This window comes from Rhipicephalus microplus, chromosome 3, assembly GCF_043290135.1.
Source record: "Rhipicephalus microplus isolate Deutch F79 chromosome 3, USDA_Rmic, whole genome shotgun sequence".
Lineage (NCBI taxonomy): Eukaryota > Metazoa > Arthropoda > Arachnida > Ixodida > Ixodidae > Rhipicephalus > Rhipicephalus microplus.
In genome coordinates, this window is record NC_134702.1 from 255753373 (window position 1) to 255776574 (window position 23202).

General features: G+C 47.9%; 1 protein-coding gene across 1 annotated transcript in view; it reads right to left on the minus strand.

Moving 5' to 3' along the window:
* Positions 1 to 23202, minus strand: part of LOC142803193 (uncharacterized) — a 162019-nt gene that overhangs the window by 19369 nt on the left and 119448 nt on the right. The gene's annotated exons all lie outside the window — the stretch shown is intronic.

Consider the following 23202-nt stretch of genomic DNA (forward strand, 5'->3'; position numbering starts at 1 on the left):
ACAGGATCTGAAATGGCTGAGTGGACGAGCGGTAGAAACGCAGAAACTACGTCAAAAGCAACCTGGCGCCCAAGCTTAGAAAAGCCCGACAGTTGATTTCACTGGGAGCAGATAACGTGAAAGCCGAACACGATAAGGAAAAAAAAAATATATACTTGCGCCAAGTTGCATGCACACAAAAGAAACAAGAAACACTTAATAGGTTCGGCTAAGGCAGTCCGCATTAGCATGGTGTTTGCCTTTCTTGTGCCGCACTGAGAAATCAAATTGCTGAAGTGCTAGACTCCAACGCATCAAGCGGCTGTTTTTGTTCGACATTTGATTTAACCACACTAAAGGTGAGTGATCAGTTTCAAAAACAAATGAGGAGCCTTTGAGGTAACACGACAGCTTTTCGAGAGCCCAGACCAAGCAAGCACATTCTTTTTCAGTTGTACTGTAGGCTTGCTCGCGTGATGTTAGTTTTCGACTGGCGTAGACAAGAGGATGTTCCTCGCCCTTTTTGTTCACTTGACTTAGAACAACGCCCATTCCGCGGTCACTGGCGTCACACTGAACTAAGAAGGGGAGAGAGTAATCTGGTGCCGCGAGGACCGGTTTGCTGACAAGAATCTTTTTGATCTCAGCAAAAGCATCTTTACGAGCCTTATTCCAACTTACAATAGTTGGCTCAGTTTTGCGCAGTGCGTCTGTGAGAGGACTAGCGATATTTGCGAAGTTGGGAATGTAGCTTCTGTAGTAGTCGGCTAAACCCAAAAAGGAACGCAAGTTAGTCTTTGTTTTCGGCAAAGGAAAGCTAGTGATTGCTTCAACTTTTATTTCGGAAGGACGTCGCTTCCCTTGGCCAACAACATGCCCCAAGTAGTGGACTTCAGAGCTCGCAAGACGACATTTGGCGAGTTTGAGAGTCAAGCCTGCCTCGTGTATTCGAAGGAATACCTGCTGCAGATGTTCCAAATGCTGTTGCCAGGTGCTCGAAAAAACAGCTATGTCGTCAAGGTACGGAACAGCGAACGACTCGGCTCCTTTGAGCACTTCATGCATTAACCTTGAAAATGCGAAGGGTGCATTCTTGAGGCCAAAAGTGAGCAGAAGAGGGCGATATGTGCCTGTCGGTGTCATGAAAGTGGCGAGCTTACTGGCGTTTTCCGTTAGTGGCACTTGCCAGAAACCGCGTACCAAATCTAACGTAGAAACGTACCGTGCCGCGGACACTTTCTCGATCAAGCCCTCAACGTTTGGAATGGGAAACATCTTTGTTTTTGTTATCGCATTCAATTTTCGATAATCGATGCAGGGTCGCGGTTCCTTGCCTGGACTTTCTACAATAAACATAGGTGACACATACTCGCTTTCTCCTGGCACGATTAGACCCAGTGTCAACATGTTTTGAACACAATCGTTCAGGATCTTTTCGTGACGGGGGGAAAATCTGTGCATCCTGGTTCGGAAAGGTTGGTTGGATGTTAACTCAATGTCGTGCTCCACGAGATTTGTCCTGCCGGGAGTGGGACTAAACAAGTCTCTGAAGTTGCGCACAAGCAGTTCTAACTCCTTTCTTTGCTTGTCAGTTAGAGAAGCTTGTTTAGTGACAGATTGGACTATCTCTTCTGTTGATGGGGAAGAGCAGGGGCTTGGCACTTGGGGTAGAGGAACGTTGATCTCTTCAGGCTCGTTAAGGACAATGCTCAACGTCTCACTGCGTTCGATAAAAGGCTTCATTAGATTGCAGTGATATATCGTCACATCATTGCGTTTACCGGGCGTCGTTACCAAGTAATTGGTGTCGGAGAGCTTTTGTTTAATCGTGACCGGCCCATCCCATGCTACTTCCAGTTTATTTGCCTTTGACGACCGCAGAATCAGCACTTTATCGCCTTCCTTGAAGGTTCGTGTGCGTGCGGATCTGTCGTAGTACACCTTTGAGCGTTGCTGCGCTTCTGCCATGTTTATCTGCGCCAGTTCTTGCGATTCACGTAGGCGCTTCAACAAGGTCAGCACGTACTCGACAACTGACTTGTCTACGAACTTGTCTTCCCACTTTTCTTTCAACAACGTTAGCGGGGAGCGAAGCGCTCGACCGTAAACAAGTTCCGCCGGCGTGAACCCAGTCGCTTCGTGAGTGACGGAGCGCAGAGCAAAGAGCATCGCGGGAACAGCTTCGTCCCAGTCGGCGCCTTTCTCGAAACAGAGTGCACGCAGAATGCGCTTCATTACAGAGTGAAGTTTCTCAACTGAATTACTTTGCGGATGGTAGACTGAGCTGTGGTGAACGGATATGCCGCATTTCTTCAAGAACGTCGTGGTGAGCGCGCTTGTGAACACAGAACCTTGGTCGTATTGGATTTCACTAGGAAATCCAATTCTTGCAAAGACACCGAGTAGCGCGTTTACAACTGCAGTGGAGCTTAATTCGGGTAATACCACTGCTTCCGGGAACTTCGTAGCAGGGCAAATGAGTGTTAGCAAGTATTTGTTGCCCGCCGCTGTTACTGGTAATGGACCTACAATGTCGACAACTAATCTGCGAAAGGGTTCGCCAATCAAAGGCACTTGGACCAAAGGTGCTTTGAGTTTTTCGTTTGGCCGCCCCGTCCTTTGGCAAACGTTGCAGGAACGTACCCAGTTCTCCGATTCTTTGAAGCACATCGGCCAGTAGTAGTCGTTCAATAACCTGCTCTTGGTCTTGTTGATACCTAAATGGCCAGCCCAGCTATCGCTGTGAACCAAACCCAAAAGTGCGACTCGATACTTTTTGGGAACGACAAGCTGTTCAAAGGTTCTGCCTTTCTTGTTTTTGAATATTCTGTACAAAATGCCTTCTTTGACTATGAGCGACACGGCTCCTTTTTGTTTCCGTTTTGATTTTTCCCAGCACGTCTTCAGCGACTCGTCGTTTGCCTGCTCCATTTTGAGAGCGCTTTTGTCTAACTTTGCTAGAAGCTGAAAATTTTCACTGACTGGGTTTATCGCTTCACCTGGGAGCGCATTACCGACGGGAGTGCTGCTATCGAAGGCTGGCGCGACACAATTGGTGTCGACAGGAACAGTTTCGCTTGGTGCAGTAGCTTGTGTCGGTTCACTCTGGTCTGTAATTTCCGTGTTACGGGTAGCGCTGGTAGCTTGAGCTCTTGTTTGGGACCTCGTGACGACCATTACAGGGTTAGCATTAAGTTCCAGTCCTGCATTTTGGAAGTCCCTCATTGATCGGTTAGAAAAAATGTAGGGAATTTTCTGAGGAAGTTTATCGGAAACCGCAGCATCAGTTTCGAATGTGCCGAAGGCGCCCTTCATTTCGACTCTGGCTACCGGCAAACACTTCATGTCTGGCTCTAGTGCCTGGCGTACCCATACACATGAACCTGTTAAGTTCTCGGGCTTAACAAATGACGGGTGGACGATATCAAATGTTGCTCCTGTGTCGCGCAGAACGTTGCAACTGATGCCGTTCACCTTCATGTCATATGTGTAGGGCAAGAGTAAATCGCTCTCTTCGGTTAGCAAATTGACGGAAACTGCTGGCTGTCGGCAACCGACTGCGATGTGACCCGGTTGTTGGCATTTATAGCAGACCAGCGGTTGTTTTTCTTCGAACTTGGAACTTTTCGGTTCACTCGCGTTGGCTGCATGCCCTTGGGCTGGAACACTGTCGCCTGGTTTCCCTTGGTTAGTTTCTTTCGTTCCTTTCTGAAATTTCTTGAACGCTCCTGACGGCTTCTTTCTTTGTTCTTCCGAACTTTCCATTCTACGGGAACGGTACTCGTCCGCCAAGCTGGCTGCCGTTTGCAAAGTCTCTACGTTTGGCTTGTCCTGAATCCACAGCCGCATTTGGTCCGGAATGGACGCATAAAACTGCTCGAGCGCAAACAGTTCAATCAGACGTTGCTTGTCCTCGTATGCGTTGGCACTCTTAAGCCATTCCTCTAACAAGCTCATGGATTTGTAGGCGAATTCTGAAAATGACTCCCCTTGGCCACGCCTCGTGTTACGGAACTTCATCCTCAAGGCTTCTGTTGACAAGCTGTACCTTCGCCTCAAATGAAGTTTCACTTTTTCGTAATCATGAGCATCTTCATCTGGCATTCTCGCGATTACATCGGCTGCCTCATTTGGAAGTAATGTCAACAGGCGTTGCGACCAAGTCTCTTTTGCAAGTGCAGCTCTTGTACACGTCCTCTCAAAGTTGACGAGATACAAAGTGATGTCACTGCCAGCCTTGAAAGGTTGCATGTATCCTCGCATATCGAAACTGTCATTGCGTTCAAGGTTATGCAGTTGCATCTCTTTTAACTTCAGTTCTACTTCTCGTTCTTTGAGCTTTTCCGAGACTGCCCTCCAACACTCCTCGACTTCGTCGTCGTTTGCTCCGCATTTGGATATCGCTTCGATAATTGCAGGCTTCCGCATAGACTTCTGTACAGGGATACCGAGCTCTTCAGCTAGCAGCACTAGGTTGGGTTTCGTTAACGACGTGAGGATCATGACTGCAGTTAACAAGTGCTACCCTGATATGTACTACTATTTAGCAAAGTCAACAACAAATACAAAAGAACCTCGACTACCAAGTAAATGCTGCTAATGCTCCCAATGAAGTCAAGCAAGCCGTGCTCTCACCAAACCGGACGCCAAGGCCGCCTTCGACGTGCGCTCCATACCGCCGCCACCGCTGCCACCAGCTGTTACGTATTCGGCGGCTGGACGACAGCCGGCCCAGGAAAGAGACGACTCAAGCAGTGCCAGGAAGACAATCCCAGTTTATTCACCTTGCGGCGCGTTTTTAAGCGCTACGCAGCCAATCGCAGGTTGGCACGAAAGAAAAGAAAACAGCAAGATAACAGCAATCGGGCAATGTTATCAGAAAGCCCCGACGTAGAAAGAGGGCGAGCACTGCAAACGTTACAAGGGGCAGTAAATTCTGTAGACTCAGTGCGGGTCGGATAACGGTGGTTTGGTGGACGGAATGAGTTACTGTAAGCGGGGTACGAGCCAGAAGACATAGATGGCCATTGGCTGCGGCAGTAACGAGCGACGTGTCCAACGCGACCACAGCGGAAACAGATTGGCTTATCATTAGCTGTTCACCATTCAGACGGGTTCCTGGTTCGAATAGAGTACGGACGGCGACGTCTCATGTCCACAGAAGCTATCGAGGGACCAGTATTATACAGGGGGGTGCAGTGGACAGGATACCAAGGTTAGCGAATTCCTGGCGGACATCAGCCTGGATCAAGGCGACAGCTGGCGTTGAGGCGTCGGGCAACGTCGGTTTGTTGGCAGCCAGGTAAGCGGCCTCGAGTTCACGTCGGACGATGCGCGTCACGTCTTCGGTTGCAGACGGATGACAAGGAGTGGCTTCGCAAGACGACGTTGCCGCGGTGTTGGGTAGGCGCTGAAACTGCTGCAAAATGCGTCGACTCTTCGCCTGCTCGAGACGGCGGCACTCTTTGATCACGGCGTCTATGGTCGTTACTTTGGCAAATACAAGCAGGCTGAACGCATCGTCGGCGATTAATTTAAAACGTGCGAAATCTTGTCGGCCTCAGTCATGTTGGGATCGGCCCTTTGACACAACGCTAAGACGTCTTGAATATAAGTCAAGTAGGGCTCAGTGGACGTCTGTGTACGTACAGCCATTTGCTTTCGGGCATCAAGCTGTTGACCAAACGGGTTGCCAAAGAGGTCGCCGAGCTGTTGTTTAAACATTTCCCAGCTTGTGATTTCGTGCTCGTGGGTCTTAAACCAGATGCGAGGGGTCTTGTCAAGATAGAAAATGACATTCGCAAGCATAACGGTTGCGTCCCAGCCATATTGCTTGCTGACGCGCTCGTACATGCTAAGCCACTTGTCCACCACATTCGCGTTGTCCTCTCCAGTAGAGATATCGGGATCACGGGGTTGCGTTAGGGCGATTTACCGGGTTGCTGTCGTTGCTTAGGTAGGTGGCGAAGCCGTATCCTCACCCGGAGCCATAGTAGCAGACTTAAGGAGGCGTTCACTGCGTAGCTCCGTTGTCAGAAGAGTACCCAGCACCTCCACCAAAATGTTACGTGGAAAATAACAGTTGTCAGTCCGCAGCCACCACGCAGCTCACCGACAACGTCCACTTCTTCACTCTCAGTCTGAGGCACCTTTCTTGGGTATGCCCCACTATGCCCTCTTTCAGTCAGCCGAAATTACGTAACAATAAATATATATATATATATATATATATATATATATATATATATATATATATATATATATATATATATATATATATATATATATATATATATATATATATATTGGTGGTGACAAATCATGGTGTCCAGGTGAGCAGAGGGACAAACACCTCGTTATGTATATATCAGCAGTTAAAAAAGATATCATCAGAGCGTAGGAAAAAAATCGGCCATCCGAAACAACATATCAAAGTCAGAACGAAGGGCACTCGATGAACTACGAAAAAGCACTGAAATTACCATCAAACCGGCTGATAAAGGGGGCTGCATAGTAATTCTAAACACGTCGGACTACTTAATGGAAGGGGAACGACAACTATCAGACACAAAATTCTACAAAGAACTTCCAACGGACCCGACTCCCGAATTTGAAAGGGAGGTAAAAGTAACCCTAAATAATCTCCGCCGGGACGAGAAAATTACTGGCGAAATGTTAAAAGCAATGTTACCGGCCCATTCTGTTCCCAGTCGATTCTATTTGCTCCCCAAAATACACAAGGCAGGCAATCCGGGACGTCCGATAGTATCCAGTAACAGCACATCAACAGAAAATATATCAGAATTCATGAATTCCTTAATATAAGACATCCCCCCAAATTTTTACTATTACCTAAAGGACACAAATCACTTCATCTGCGAAACTTCAAGTCTCGACATCCCAGGCGATAGTTTTCTGGTGACCATGGAAGTCTGCTCACTGTACACCAACATACCCCACCATGGCGGAATAGCGGCTATGGTTTCTGAATATGTAAAAGATGACTCATCAACGAGTGTAAGTGGCGAGGTACTGTTTACACATCTTGAACTTGTACTAAACTATAATCATTTTGAGTTCAATGGCAAGCATTTCCTTCAGGTTAGTGGCACTACAATGGGCACGAAAATGACCCCAAACTTCGCGAGCACCTTTATGGCTTCACTTGAAATCACATTCATTGAGCGACGCACCTTGAAACCTTTCTACTACAGACGATACTTAGACGATATTTTTATGATATGGAACCACGATGAGGGAAGTCGTTTCCGCTTCATAGAGGATTTTAACAAGTGCCACCCGTCAAATAATTTCACGCACAAAATTTCCAAAACTAGCATTAACTTCTAGGACGTCAGTGTCGAGGTCAAAAATGACCGCTTGCCAACAAACCTTTACAAAAAGCCTACAGACCGTCAAATGTACCTACATTTCAATAGCAGCCACCCAAAGCATTGAAAAACGGGTATTCCATATTCTGAGGCCTACCGGTACCGAACAATATGCACCGATATGCGAGATTTGACAGACACGCAGAACACCTAAAGCATTCCTTATTGAAAGACCGTCAAATGTACCTACATTTCAATAGCAGCCACCCAAAGCATTGAAAAACGGGTATTCCATATTCTCAGGCCTACCGGTACCGAAGAATATGCACCGATATGCGAGATTTGACAGACACGCAGAACACCTAAAGCATTCCTTATTGAAACAAAATTATCCGGAAGACATTATTGACGATGCCATACTACGTGCTTGCAACGTGAACAGGAATGATATAATTAAGGGACCAAACAAAGTATCTAAAACGACTTCCCAAACGAACCGTGTACTAACTTACTCCTCATCATCGCCACGAATCAACAACATACTTTCCCGCCATTTCAACATAATCAGGCAAAGCAAACGACTAACTTCTATTTTCGCGAAGCCACCTCACGTGGTGTACCGCAGGGATAAAAATCTGAAGGACATTCTTGTCAGAGCAAAAACAAACACCCCCAAAATTCAATCAGGGTGCCATCCCTGCGGAAAAGCTCGATGGAAGGTATGCCACAGATGGTCACAACACGTGAATCCAAAGCGAACTTCTCGGATTTCAAATTCTGCATAACTGAAAGCCTTAATTGTGACTCCAGTAACGTAATATACATGCTACATTGCAACATCTGCGGACAAGAATATATCGGCCAAACAGACACGCTATTTCGGCTGCGGTTCAATAATCACCGGTACCACGCCACTTCACTGCCGAAACTACTTTTATCTAGACATCTGCGCCTGCCAAACCACAGTTTTGAAAATATCAGCGTAACTCTTTTGCAGTCCGGTTTCTCAAACAGACGCGAGCGCGAACAGCGTGAGGCATATTTTATTTTCAATTTTCGAACATTAGTAGCCGGCATCAACGAAGACCGCGGAAGACTCTCCTGCCTCCGAGAAGTAAGCCAGGAGGAAATTGGTGACAAAGATTGATAGCTGGAGACCATGCTTGTTTTTTCTGACTGACTCGTACGTGTGCACTGTCCTTTCTTGTTTTTTTTCTCTCTCTTTTTTTCACATGCAAATACAAAGTGGTTCTGTTCGCCTACCACTTGATGACCATTGAAGGGAAACGGACGAAGATGAAAGAGAGCCGACCGACCCATTAAGGGGAAACCCGTTCCTTAAGCACCCAGTGACGGACCCCTCCCGCCACCGCGGCGACGATCTTGGGTGGCCGGACACACGCCGAGAACTGACCAGCACGGGACAAGAACCGGATGTGGACGTACACGGACATTTGTTTTTGTTCTCAGTGTTGACAGTGGTTTTATCCTTGTTGACAACGCTCCCGTTGTGCCATATCTCATACCTGCATATATATATATATATATATATATATATATATATATATATATATATATATATATATATATATATATATATATATATATATATATATATATATATATATATATATATATATATATATATATATATATATATATATATATATATATATATATATATACGTCCACTGCAGGACAAAGGCCTCTCCCATGTTCCGCCAGTTAACCCGGTCCTGTGCTTGCTGCTGCCGATTTATACCCGCAAACTTCTTAATCTCATCTGCCCACCTAACCTTCTTTCTCTCCCTAACCCGCTTGCCTTCTCTGGGAATCCAGTCAGTTATTCTTAATGATCGGTGGTTATCCTGCCTACGCGCTACATTCCCGGCCCATGTCCATTTCCTCTTCTTGATTTCAGCTATGATATCCTTAACCCCCGCTTGTTCCCTAATACACTCTGCTCTCTTCTTGTCTCCGAAGGTTACACCTACCATTTTTCTTTCCATTGCTCGCTGCGTCGTCCTCAATTTAAGCTGAACCCTATTTGTAAGTCTCCAGGTTTCTGCTCCGTAGCTAAGTACCGGCAAGATACAGCTGTTATATACGTTCGTCTGTAGGGATAGTGGCAATCTACCTGTCATAATTTGAGAGTGCTTGCCAAATATGCTCCACGCCATTCTTATTTTTCTAGTTACTATAATCTCGTAGTTTGGTTGCACGGCTATTACCGGCTATTATTAAGACACTTCTTTTACCTGCCGAGCCTCTGCCCCACAACACAGACCAGACTGATGATGGTGAGTATGTACATATGATAAGATAACGCGTATGAATAATGCTCACACTTATTTTCCCTCCACGTGTGAGCGGCCAGCCCGGACGCGTCTTAGACGGAAACGGAACGTCGAACGAATGGCATCAGACGCGATACGTGTACAATCTCCGAACCACGACAGCGATGATCCGAAGAAAGTTCGGTGGGAGTGACACAATAGTTCACTGGGGACGTTTTTTCATTGATTGTATAGGGTCAATGAAGCGTGACTTAAACTTGTCACACAATGCTGGAGTACGAATAGGCGTCCAAAGCAACACTTCATCCCCCGGACTGAAGGAGACGTCGCGATGGGAGCTGTCGTAGCGTTGCTTGCGATCTCGCTGATTAGCTACTGTATTAGGGCGAGCCCGTAGCCGACATTCCTCGAGCCTTGTGATGAACTGCTCTGATACGGTTGCCGAGGCGTCAGTTGGCACATTTAGAAAAGAGACGTCGATGGTGAATGTCGGTGAACGGCCGTACACGAGGTAGGAAGGCGAGTAGCCAGTAATTCTTTGAACAGCGTTGTTATGGGCAAACGTCACAAAAGGCAAAATTGTATGCCAGTTGTTGTGGCTTGGTGCGATGTACATCGACAGCATGTCTGTTAGTGTCCGATGAAATCTCTCTGTCAGCCCATTAGATTGGGGATGGTAGGCTAACGTCGTCTTATGTACTGTGCCACAGGTTGTGAGCAGGGTTTCGATTATGGCGGACAGGAAAGTCTTGCCGCGATCACTCAGGAGGACGCGAGGTGCACCGTGACGCAATACAATGGCGTTGAGAAAGAAGTCTGCGACGTCTGAAGCAGAACTTGTGCGTAGTGCAGCAGTCTCTGCGTACCGTGTCAGGTGATCGACAGCAGTCACAATCCAACGATAACTTGCTGGCGTGATGGGGAGAGGTCCGAGTAGGTCTATGCCAACGATGGCGAAAGGAGTCTCGAGACACGAGATAGGTTGCAGAAGGCCAGCAGGAGACGAAGTTGGTCGCTTCCGCCGTTGACACAGATGGCAAGATACAACGTACTTGGCCACAAAGGTAGAGATGCCCGGTCAAAAGAAACGGTTTCTGATGCGGCTTCGTGTTTTGTGGAATCCCAAGTGGCCTGCACAAGGGTCGTCGTGAAAGGCTTCAAGGTCTTGATGACGTTGAGAACGCGAAAGTACAGGAACCCAGCGGTGTCCATCAATAGTGTAAACGTAACGATGGAGCACATTGTTATCGAGCTTAAATTGCCGTAGTTGTCGGCGCGATCTAGCATTAGGAGTAGGTGATATGCCATTTAGGCGTTGGATAATGCGATTGCAATATGGATCACCATGCTGGCGTGTGGCGAACTCGGTGTAGCGATTTGAAGCCGGCGTGTCCATAACCACAAAGTGTGATAATGTAAGGGGTGGCGTGGTGCCTTGCTCACCAGACGAGCAATCAGCTGGCGTACTTGATGATGACAGTAGAAGGGGGCAGCGAGAGAGAGCATCTGCATCTTGGTGTCTTTTGCCAGACTTATAGATGACGTCAAAATCGTACTCTTGTAGGTAGAGCACCTCACGACTGAGGCGACCAGACAAGTTTCTCAGTGTAGATAGCCAGCACAAGGCGTGGTGCTCTGTAATAACTGTGAAGTGGCGTCCGTAAAGATACGGTCGAAATTTTTGTATGGCGCAAACGACAGCGAGGCACTCCTGCTCAGTTATGGAGTAGTTCTGTTCAGCAGCCGTAAGAACACGACTAGCCTACGCTATAACTCTTTCCCGTAAGTGGCATCCCGCTGTAGAAAAACTGCACCAATACCATGGCCGCTCGCGTCGGTGTGCAGACATGTAGGTGCATTCCCGTCGAAATGGCACAGAACAGGGTCGGCCGTTAAAGCATTCTTGAAGTCTTGAAAGGCACGCTCGCAGTCGTCATTACAAGCTAAAGTTGATCCGGATGTCAGCAGATTGTGCAGTGGCGACGGGATGGCAGCAAAATGACTAATGAAATGGCGGAAGTATGACGCCAGGCCCAGGAAACTTCGTAGGTGTTTCTTATTTTCTCGCTTAGGGAAGCGTATCACGGCAGCAAGCTTGTCAGGATCAGAACGAACGCCATCTTTGCTTACAAGGTGGCCCAACACCTTGATGTTCCTGTGGGCGAAATGGCATTTTTTGTGTTTAGCTGAAGTCCAGCACTTGAAATACACGTCGAAATTTGTCCAAACAATCAAGATGCTGACGAAAAAAAGAAAAGAAAATGACAACGTCTTCTAAATAACAAAGACAAGTTTCTCATTTTAGGCCACGTAGAACTTTGTCGATCATGCGTTCAAACGTGGCAAGAGCGTTACACAAACCGAATGGCATGACGTTGAATTTGTACAGCCCGTCTGGTGTTGGAAAGGCAGTTTTTTGTCCGCTTCGTGCATAGGTATTTGCCAATAAACAGATCGGAAATAGAGGCAGGAGAAAAATTCAGCGCCTTGCAGAGAGTCAAGTGCATCGTCGACTCGTGGAATCGGGTAGGCGTCTTTGCGCGTGATCTTATTAAGTGCTCGATAATCGACGCAGAATCGCACCGAACCATCATTTTTTCGGACAAGCACTACAGGTGAAGACCACGAGCTGGACGAAGGCCGGATAACATTTCGTTTTAGCATATCAGCAACTTTGTCCTCGATGATTTTCCGCTTTGCGGACGACACTCGATATGAGCGGCGTACGATTCTATTGCTTTCCGTTTAAATTCGATGCACGGCGACAGAAGTGCGACCCAGAAGCTTGGAATTGACATCAAATGAAGCGCTGTGTTTTCGAAGCATATCCAAAAGTGCTTGCTTTTGAGCTGACGTGAGATCGGAATTTATTGTGGCTGTTAAAGCAGCCGTTGTAGCGTGTTCATCAGTACTCCTAGAGAAAGATGGCGCCTCTGCGTGAAGGGGCACCAAATAAAGTGGTTCGGTATCTGTGAAGCAAACCACACTGGTGCGTTGGGGCAGTGCAACAGGCAATGAAGTAGGGTTAACTGCCGTAACTAATGCTCTGCTATCACGAAAGCGCACCAGGCTAGGAGCGATGGTAAGTCCACCAGAGATGTAGCGCCCACACGGTGCTAGGAACACATCACCAGTACCGATCTTATCTGATGTCAGGTTCAGAATATGCTCGTTACCTGGAGGAATAAAACAGTCATCCGCGGTGACGAAGCGCTGGCTATGAGCATCGTTATCAGAAGAAAGCGCAGTATCTGACATGAAATTGACCCTCCGACGGCAAGATATCACGGCTGAAGCTGAGGAGAGGAAGTCCCATCCTAAAATGAGCGCAATGGTACACGGTGACAGAACGAGGAACTGTATAAGGTGAAGGATGCCCTCAATAAAAACTCGTGCTGTGCAAACACCAGAAGGCTGATTAAAAACCGCATTAGCACAGTGAAGGGGAGGGAAATCATATGGTGTCTTCACTTTGCGCAAACGGGTACACAAGTCCACACTAATAACTGAGAGCGATGCACCTGTGTTCACCAAGGCTTCAGTCCATATACCCTCAACACAAACTGAAAGTACATTTCAAACTCATCCATCTCGAAGTCACCATAGCCACGCCTTTCGTCTTGTTGACGTCGACAACAGAACCGTGAGATGTGGCCGCGTATTCCGCAATGATAGCAAATTGGTCGAGATGGACGCCAGGCTTGAAAAGAAGGAGGCGTTGCCCTTGTGGCGAGGACACTCAGTGAAGGTTGCATAGTTGACCCATACTGCGGTGATTGCTGAGAAGGTGATGCTGCAACCACCTGAGCGTACGTCAGCTTTGGAGTCCATGGTATGCGAGCTCGAGACTTGCTCACACGTCTTGGACGCTCCCTCACAAAGTTTCTCCCTCACAATGTTGCGGAGGCTGCCTGCCGGAGGCATCATGCGGAGCTCATAAGACCACGAGGTGGTTTGGAGTTGCAGCTCCTCGCGGATCATGGACCGTATCAACGCACGGAGCTCACCGTCATGCGTTGGCTTGAAATCTGCTGTTTCAGGTTGTAAACGTATAAGTTGAAGGTCATCGAGTCGCTGACACGTACTGATGATATCGGCGACCGTAGTGGGGTTCTTTGCCGCTAGAGCGTTAAATGCGACGGCGCCTAAGCCCTTGAGCAAGTGGCGAACGCGGTCATGCTCCGCCATCGAGCTGTCAACGCGACGGCATAGGGCGAGGACATCTTCAATGTACGAGGTATAGGGCTCACCGGAGTGCTGAATACGTTTAGTAAGCTTCCGTTTGGCTATATCTGCACGTACAGAAGAATTGGCAAATATCTGACCGAGCTGCTGCTTAAAGATATGCCAGTCTGGGAAATCTAGCTGATGGTTGAAAAACCAAGTCTTAGCGACCCCCGTCAGATAGAATGGTACGCGAGAAAGCTTCACAGAATCATGCCAATAGTTAAGCGCACTCACTTGGTCGTACTCTTCCAACCGGTTTTCAACATCTTCACCACGAAGGCCGGCGAACATCGGCGGATCTTTTTGAGGGGCGGCGACAATCCGAGAAGACATGCCCAGGGGTGCAGGCGGGGTGGATGGAGCCGTGTTGTTGTGCTTGTCTTGCGACGTGACCGTAGGCTGACTGCGCAGACGGTGACCCGACCGGACCTCCAAGGATGGTTTGTAGTCGAAGATAACGAAAAAGTGCTTCAGGGAGAGGACCAGGGGACCGGAAAGCACTCTCCTCCACTTGTAAGGCAACGTTTTGGCTACAAGACACTTCATTTACTTGCCTAGCCTCTGCCCCGCAACACAGGTCACACTGATGATGATGAGTATGTACATATGATAAGAGGACGCGTATGAATAATGCTCACTATATATATATATATATATATATATATATATATATATATATATATATATATATATATATATATATATATATATATATATATATGAGATCTAACAGACAGTAATGCCAAGGAATGTACAGGGGAAGTTATTAAAACCAATGAAATGTAAATAAGAAGAAAGAAAAGTGGTGGATGAAAAAATAACCAGCCGTGAGCAGGATTTTTTCATCCACTTTTCTTTCTTATTTACATTCCATTGGTTCTAATAACCTCCCCTGTACATTCCTTGGCATTACTGTCTGTTAGATCTCATTAATATTGTGTTAAAACACGGAAAAACGAGCCCTTATGTATACACTTCTTGCCCTTATATATATATATATATATATATATATATATATATATATATATAGCCGCGAGGCAGTAGGGGGATCAGGGCATAAAGCGTTAGAGGGTCTCTGTCTGGAAAAAATGACTAAGAAGTGGATAGAGACCGGTCCCAGCCCGCCAGTGTGCCAGGCATTGTGATCGCTTGTCAATGTCATAAGTATCTGCAAATATACGTTTCCTCGTAATAATATTGGTGGAGGTGCTGGGTACGACTACAGGGCTTTCCCAGCAAACGAGCACGGAACTTCGTAGTGGTCGCCACCTTCATTTTCCTGCAAAGGCTCAACAGGCCCACCTACAAGAGCAACAGCGGCCGCAGCAGCAGCAGCTGCCTCCTCTGATTCTCCGGCCTCCACAAGACCACGGAACCTTCACGGGCACAGGCAAGGACAAGGTGAATGTTGAAGATTTGGTCACATTGTACGAGCGCGTGAGCGAATACTATAGGTGGGACCCCGCGTTGATGCTGACCAACGTTGTATTTTACTTGCGGGATACGGCGCTGACCTGGTATGAGACGCATGAGTCGGAGTTGACCAGCTGGGACCTTTACAAACTGAAGCTTGTTGAGTTGTTCAGCAGGCCATTTGGGCGACAGCAGGCTGCGAGGAAAGACCTGGAATGTCGCGTGCCAACATCGACAGAATCGTATGTATCTCACATATAGGACGTATTGGGCCGCTGTCGAAAGGTGGACGAGAACATGAGCGAAACTGACAAAATCGCTCACATATTAAATAGAATTGCCGATGACGCCTTCAATCTGTTGATCGTTAAAGATTGCACCACCGCCGACGCGTTTGTGAAGGAATGTCAGCGCTTCGAGCACGTCAAGAACCGTCGCACAACCCGCCAGTTTGCGCGTCTGCCCAATACTGTAGCCACTTCGACCTGCGAAGACAGCCCCAAGTTCACGCAAGCTACATCGTCCGAAAATGTCACCCGAATCGTTCGCCGCGAACTCGAAGCAATGGCTCCTGGAGCCATCGCTTAGAATGGTCCTCAAGACAACGCATCCACCGTCTACCTCATCCAAGCCGTCGTTCGCCAAGAAATAGGAAATATGGCATCGCACCTGCTTGCGCTGTTCGCACTACCGAGAGCTCGGCTTCTGTTAACCAGATTCCGGTGTACCCTTCACGGTACCCTTCCCGCTACCGGAACCCTGCTGAATGGAGAACGTCGGATGATAGACCGATCTGCTTTCACTGCTCTCGCGCCGGCCACACTGCACGCTACTGTCGCAATCGTTGGACATCCAATTCATCTTGGAACACTGAGACATGGCGTCGCTTTGAAGGCTATTCTCGCCGCTTTTATACTCCATACGATCCACAGCCTGCTCCTACTAACGTTCAGGGCCGAAGGTTCAGCCGGTCACCATCACCCAAAGGCCGCCGATCTCTCTCGCCGATTATTTCTCGACCCAAGTCCCCTGCACGACCTGGGTGTTCAACCTCGGTAAACTAGACCACGCAGCTCCCGGAGGTGACGCTGCATTAACGACCCGTTCTGCAAATAGTCTGTTGACGATTTATACACGCCGCAATATTTTGGACCTTTTGATGGATGACGTAACCGTTACAGCCCTCATAGACACTGGCACACAAATTTCAGTAATGAGCGCTGCTCTCTGTATTAAACTGCGAAAAGTGATCACGCCTCCTATTAGGTGTGGAGTAATGCTTACCGATGGGAGCACATCTACTGTTCTCGGCATGTGCACCTCTCGCGTGTGTATTGCTGGCCGCCACACCATCGTATTGTTTACCGTGGTTGAGCAGTGCCCACATGATGTGATTCTCGGTCTCGACTTTCTCTCTGCGCACTCCGCCCATATCGACTGCTCGACGGGTCTTCTTCAGTTGGAACTGCCTTTTGACGCCGCTGTTGTCCGTGATGCTCAACGTCGCCTTTGTGCCAACGAATTCCGGCATCTTCCGCCACAAGCCACGACTTGCGTGCAGCTCGTGTGTGATACGCCTATGCGCGATGGTGAATAGGTCGTTTCACCTATTACCGACGTTGTGCTAAAGCATTCCATTGCTGTCCCTTACACTGTGGTGAGAGTGCGCCACAACCAGACCCATTTGTCTCTTTTGAACTTTGGTTTCTCCGCGCACGTGCTGCCTGCTGGTATTAAACTAGGCGTCATGTCGTTGTTGCAAGAGTGTGATATACCTGAACTGTCGGCTGAGCGACGTACTCCACACGTCAACTTGCTCACTGCGCCCAACCTGTCAAGCATTGACATTGCCAAAAAGATAGCGTCAGATTTTTCGCCCTCCGAAGCACAAGACCTCCACCGTCTGTTGAAATCTTATGCGGACATATTCGATCTTGACAACCACCCTTTAGGTGAGACATCAGTTGTGACCCATCACATCAACACCAGCGATGCCAACCCAATACATCGCCGCCCTTACTGTGTCTCCGCTGCCGAACGCTCTGACATCCAGAAATAGGTCGAAAAAATGCTTGCCAAAGGCGTCGTCGAACACTCATCTATTCCGTGGGCATCCCCGGTCGTGCTTGTCAAGAAAAAGGACAACACATGGCGGTTTTGCGTCGACTATAGACATCTCAACAAGGTCACTAAGAAGGACGTTTACCCCTTACCAAGAATAGATGACGCCCTTGACTGCCTACATAGCGCAAAGTTTTTCTCGTTCATTGACCTTAAATCTGGTTATTGGCAGATCACTGCTGACTCACGGGACCGAGAAAAAACAGAAGTTGTAACCACCGATGGGTTATACCAATTTAAAATTGTGCCGTTTGGGCTTTGTAATGCTCCGGACACACTTGAGCGCATGATGGATTCCCTTCTGCGCGGCTTCAAATGGTCCACTTGTTTAGTGCTACTCAGATGATATAATTGTTTTTTTCACCGACGTTGGCAAGCCATCTTGAGCGACTGTCCAATATTCTCCAAGTATTCTGCCACGCTGGTCTCCAGCTGAACTCCTCCAAATGCCGTTTCGGCCGTCACGAAATAACTGTACTTGGTCACCTCGTTAACGCATCTGGGGTACAGCCCGATCCGGACAAAATTCGCCCAGTGACCCAATTTCCCGTACCCTCTTCTCCTAAGAATGTCCAGAGCTTCCTTGGTTTGTGCTCCTATTTTCGCCGCTTCATGCGAAATTTCGCCGATATTGCGCGGCCTCTCACAGAGCTTCTTAAAAAAACATGTCCCATTTACTTGAAATTTTTCTCAAAGTGCTGCATTTTCGGCGCTCATTGCATCCCTCACGAATTCGCCAATATTAGCCCACTTCGATCAGACTGCCCCGACAGAAGTTCATACTGACGCGAGTGGCCACGGAATTGGTGCTGTTTTAGCTCAGCGTCAGCATGGACGAGACTGCGTCATCGCCTACGCCAGCCTCCTTTTATCCCCTGCCGAGAACTATTCCATCACCGAAAGAGAGTGTCTTGCTCTTGTTTGGGCTGTCGCTAAATTTTGCCCATACCTGTTCGGCCGCAGTTTTACGGTTGTAATTGATCATCATGCACTCTGCTGGCTTTCCGCACTCAAGACCCCACGGGACGTCTCGATCGTTGGTCTCTCCGCCTCCAAGAATACACCTTCTTGGTCGTGTATAAATCTGGTCACCTCCATCAAGACGCCGACTGCCTGTCACGGTATCTAGTGGATCCGCCAGACGTCACAGAGAAAGCTACTGAGGCTTGCGTCTTATCAATATTAGACTTTCTTGATATCGCTTCTGAGCAACGCCACGACCCGGATTTATTTCCCATCATAGAAAGCTTGAGCTCCATTACTCTACCCACTTATCTGAACTTCTATTTCCTTCATGAAGGTGTTCTCTACCGCCACAACATGTGCCTTTATGGTACTGACCGCCTTCTCGTCGTACCTTCCCATTCGCGTGTAGATGTTCTCCGACAGCTTCACGATGAACCTACCGCTGGTCACCTGGGAGTCACCCGCACTTATGATCACGTCCGGCGCTGTTTTTTCTGGCCACGCCTATATCGCTCTGTGCAAAGGTATGTCGCCAGCTGCGACCTTTGTCAACGTCGAAAACGACCAACATCGCTTCCAGCTGGCCTTCTTCACCCTATTGAGACCCCTGCTGAACCATTCTACCGCGTAGGGCTCGACCTTCTTGGGCCGTTTCCCACTTCGGCATCCGGGAACAAATGAGTTGCCGTGGCGACGGACTACGCGACACGTTACGCGATCACACGCGCTCTTACAACCAGCTGCGCTACCAATGTCGCCGACTTTCTACTGCATGACATCATTTTGCATCACGGCGCTCCTCGACAGCTCGTTACTGACCAAGGCCGATACTTTTTATCTCGCGTCGTCCAGGATATCATACGTTCCTGTTCCACGAACCACAAGTTCACAACGGCATACCATCCACAAACTAATGGACTTACAGAGCGCCTCAATCGCACTATCACCGACATGTTGTCAATGTATGTTTCTCCAGATTACCGCAACTAGGACGCAACGTTACCCTACGTCACCTTCGCTTACAACTCCTCCAGACATGACACCGCAGGCTATTATCCGTTCTAACTTCTTTATGAACGTGAACCCTCTCTGCCTCTTGATAAACTCCTTCCCGCTGGTTCAAGCTCCCCTATCACATACGTCCGCGATGCCATAGAGCGAGCCGACGCAGCACGACAGTATGCCCGAGAACGACTCATACTTTCTCAAGTCTCTGAAAAAGATGAATACGATCATCACCACCAGGAAGTTTCGTATGCACCAGGTTCTCTAGTACTCTTGTGGACCCCATGTCGTCACATCGGCCTCTCAGAAAAGCTTTTATTTCGCTATGACGGACCATATAAAGACCTACGCAAAATCACCAATCTCACCTACGAGATACAGCGAGTCGTCGATGAAGCGCACTCAATGCCACCACCAGCTACTGTTGTGCACGTCGTAAGACTGAAACCTTATGTGTCACCCAACACTCCCCTTTCGTGACAAGCGCCGGGTCGGCACTTTAACGCCGTGGGGTAGCACCACAAGGCGGGATTGGGGCATAAAGGGGTAGAAGGTCTCTGCCTGGAAGAAAAGACTACGAAGTGGATAGAGACTGGTCCCAGCCCACCAGTGTGCCAGGCATTGTCGTCGCTTGTAAACGTCGTAAATGTCTGCAAATATACGTTTCCTTGTAAGATATATATATATATATATATATATATATATATATATATATATATATATATATATAGTGATAGAAGTGTATACCTAAGGGCGCGTTATCCGTGTTTTTACAAAATATTAATGAGATCTAACAGACAATGATGCCAAGGAAAGTATAAGGGAAGATATTAGACCACATTGTAACGTAGACATGAAGAAAAGTGGGTGAAAAGATAACTTGCCGTGGGCAGGATCCGAACGTGCGACCTTCGAATGGCGCGTTCGATGCTCTACCACTGAGCTACCACGACAGCTATCCCCCCAGCCACTTTATAGGGTTTATATGTGAATTTAAACATGGGAGTGTCAGTCAGCGCCACCAGTAGCCATGACGGCGAGCGTTGCACACTCCTTTGAGCCTGTTTGGCGTAACGTAGCACGTGAACTTGTTACGAGTGGGCAGCTGACTAATAGTCCCTCGTATACAACCTAAAGGCACTAAGTCTGCCAGTACGAGACCCTCGTAAATGAATTAAGGAAAGAAGTGTATACATAAGGGCTTGTTATCCGGGTTTTTACACATTATTAATGAGATTGGTCTAGAAATCGGTCCAAAAATAGGGCTTCATTCGCACAATGTGCATGATTTCTGGTTTTTGCCGGTGAGGTGTCAAGGGGCTGTCAAGAACGACCATGTAATTAACGTCCCTCAGGCGTTGTAAAACTGTGTAGGGGCTAAAATACCCCTTCAGCAATTGTTCAGACAGTCCCAGGCAGCGGCTCGGACTCCATACCCAGACTTTCTCATCGGGCCGGTAGACGACATGTCGGTGTCGCAGATTGTAACGTTGGGCGTCTTAATTTTGCTGCTGGGTGATTCGGACGAGTGCAAGCTGCCTCGCATCTTCTGCTCGTTGGGTAAAAATGCAGTGTCCAAATCGATGTCATTGCAGTCGTGCAGTAACATGGCGTCAAGCATCGTCGTCACTTCAAGGCTATGAAGGAGACGGAACGGCGTTCTTTGTGTAGTTTCTTGCTGCACTGTATCATAGGAGAACATGATGTACGGTAGACTGTCATCCCAGTTCTTGTCATCGACGTCATTTTACATACTCAACATGTCGGCAATAATCTTGTTGAGGCGTTCTGTTAAGCCGTTTGTTTATGAACGATAGAAAGTGGTTTTCCGATGCGCTGTTTCACTGAGCTCAAGCACTGTCTTCAGGAGCGCGGCCCTGAAAGCGGTACCTCGAATCGTTATTATGATTGTAAGAGCACCGTGCCTCAGGACGACATGTTCTATGAAGAATCGTGCTGTTTCAACGGTAGTGCCACTTGACAAAGCCTTCGTTTCCACGTAGCGCGTAAGATAATCAGTGGCGACAATTACCCACTTGTTGCCTCCATGGGAAGTCGGATATGGTCCGAGGAGATCCATTACAATTTGGGCAAAAGGTACTGTGGGCACTCAAATTGGTTGTAATAGTCCAGCTGGCTTTAACGGTGGCAATTTTTGTCGTTGGAAATCGAGGTACGTGCGCACGTAATGTTTCGCAATAGCTGAAAGTGTTGGCAAGTAGTATTTTTGTTGGATTCTAGCCAATGTGCGTGTTTATCCGAGATGACCGGACGTTGGCTCATCGTGGCAAGCACTAAGTATCTCCTCACAGATTGACGTCAGAACGACAATTAGGTGGGTGCTTCCTCTGGGAGAAAAGTTCTTATAGAGAACACCACTACGTAAGCAGAATGACGGCAAGCTCTTTGCCAATCGTCTAGGGACGGTTGTTGTCCGGCCATTCAAAAATTCAATAACGGGAAGCAACTCGCTGTATTCCTTCTGCTTGAGCGAAATCATAGTGGTGTCGACGACTCCTACAAACGCCATGCTGTCATTTTCTGTGTCATCGTCGCGCTTTATTGGTGACCTTGATAAGCAATCGGAGTCGACGTGCTGTCATCCGGACTTATACACGACCGTCATATCAAACTCTTGAAGGCGTAAGCTCCACCGTGCGGGTTGACCAGACGGCTCTTTCAAGTTGGTCATGTAGCAGAGAAAAGGATGGTTGCTGACTACGTGGAAGGAACGACCCTAGAGGTATGAACGAAACTTCATAACCACCCATATAACAGCAAGACACTCTTTTTTTGTTTTGGAGCAGTTGGACACTGCGCGAGAAAGCGTCCTACTAGCATATGCGATCACAAGCTTGTCTTAGTCTTGCCACTGGACGAGTACAGCACCTAAACGCACATTGCTAGCATCTGTGTTGACCATAGTAGGAGCATCCTCATCAAAGTGAGCAAGCACAGGCGGTGTCTGCAGGCGTTGTCAGTGATCGTCAAATACCGCTTGTTGATCGCCGCCCCATGTGAACGAAACGTCTTCCCTTGTGAGTCGTGTTAACGGCGAGGCTGTGTGTGAGAAATTGGCAATAAACATTCGGTAGTATGCGCATAGGCCAAGGAAACGCCTCACTGTTTTCTTATTTGTTGGCCCCGGAAATTTTTGACGGCCGCAATCTTACCGGGATCAGGTCGAACACCTTTATGGCTCACCACATGGCCAAACAATTAGAGCTCCTTGAAACCAAAATGACACTTCTCGGGTTTCAGTGGGCCAAGGAAACGCATGACTGCTTTCTAATCTGTTGGCACCGGAAATTTTCTGACGGCCGCAATCTTATCGGGATCAGGTCGAACATCTTTATGGCTCACCACATGACCAAAAAATTGGAGCTCCTTCAAACCGAAATGACACTTCTCGGGTTTCAGTGTCAGGTCGGCAGACCTTAATGTCCTGAATACCGACAGCAGCCTGCTCAGGTGTTCCTCAAATGTTTTTGAAAAAACAATGACGTCGTCCAGATAGACCAGACATGTCTGCCACGTAAGGCCTGAGCGAACTGTATCCATTAGTCCCTGAAATGTTGCGGGGGCTGAGCACAACCCGAAGGACAAGGCTCTAAACTGAGATATCCTGTCAGGCGTTACAAAAGCCATTTTTTATCTATCTCGCTCGTCGACCTCAATTTGCCAATACCCACTTTTGAGGTGCATTGACGAGAAGTAGCGTGCATACCTCAGCCTGTCGAGTGAATCATCGATGCTTGTTGCGGTAATGGGTACACGTCTTTCTTTTTCACACGGATCAGCTTGCAGTAGTCGACACAAAATCGCAAGCTTCCGTCTTTCTTTTTAACCAGCACTACCGGCGA